The sequence below is a fragment of the Echinops telfairi genome, unplaced genomic scaffold (assembly GCF_000313985.2).
Source record: "Echinops telfairi isolate 266 unplaced genomic scaffold, ASM31398v2 ScPeMD7_7475;HRSCAF=8513, whole genome shotgun sequence".
Classification (NCBI taxonomy): domain Eukaryota; kingdom Metazoa; phylum Chordata; class Mammalia; order Afrosoricida; family Tenrecidae; genus Echinops; species Echinops telfairi.
Window position 1 is genome coordinate 9,311,766 of NW_022111379.1, and position 1,050 is coordinate 9,312,815.

The following is a 1,050-nucleotide window of genomic DNA, read 5'->3' on the forward strand; positions in this document are numbered from 1 at the left end:
CACAACAGAGCAGCAAGGGGAGCAAAGCAACAAAGGCCCGAGGAATTCTAAAAGATTCTTGGATTCAGGGCAGGGTTTGGCACTGCATCAGACCCGATTGGAAAAAGGTCAGCAGACAGACCTGGAACTATTCATAGGTTTGGGGGTGTTGTTTTTTTTTCTTTCTTGAGCCCCCCCCCATGTCTATCTATATAAGATAGGCAGGATTAAAAAAATCCCTAAGAGAAAACAACAGGACCAATGGTTCCAGGGGAGAGGAGGAGTTGGAGGAAAGAGAATGGGGAGCCAACAAACCTAGGGACAAGGGAACAATAAGAGATCTAAAATTGATGGCGAGGAGGGCATAAAATGCCTGGTGGGGTTGGATCAAGTGCAATGTAACCAGAGTAATTACTGAGAACCCATGAAGGTCGAACATGATAGTGGGATAAGAGGAAAGTAAAAGGAAATAGAAGAACGAACTAGGAGGCAAAAGATATTTATAGAGATATAAACACATGCATGTACATATGAAATATCTTAATATATAATGATAGGGAGATAGGTCAATGTACATATATTTATAGGTTAAGTATTAAGGTGGCAGGTGGACATTGGGCCTCTACTTAAGTCCTCCCTCAACACAAGAACACTTTGTACTTTTAACCTGGCACTCTGTGATGCTCACCTCCCTGACACCATCACTGAAGACAAAGCAGGTGCATAAGCTAATGTGGTGAACAAAGCTGATGGTGCCTGGCTATCAAAAGATATAGCATCTGGGGTCTTAAAGGATTGGAATTAAACAAGCAGCCATCTAGCTCAGAAGTAACAAAGCCCACATGAAAGAAGCACACCAGGCTGTGTGATTATGAGGTGTGGATGGGATCAGGTATCAGGCATCAGAAGACCCAAAACCATTTTGATGGGAATGAGGGGGTCAGAGTGAGATCCATAGCCCAGCTGTAGACGATTGGACATCCCCTCACAGAAGGGCCACAGGGGACAAGCCAGACAAGACAAAACACAGCATTCCTCTAATTCAGGGGTCCTCAAACTTTTTAAACGGGG

General features: G+C 44.1%; 1 protein-coding gene across 1 annotated transcript in view; it reads left to right on the forward strand.

Annotated features, from left to right (window-relative positions):
* Positions 1 to 1,050, forward strand: part of CCDC33 (coiled-coil domain containing 33) — a 92,321-nt gene that overhangs the window by 6,607 nt on the left and 84,664 nt on the right. The window lies entirely within an intron of this gene.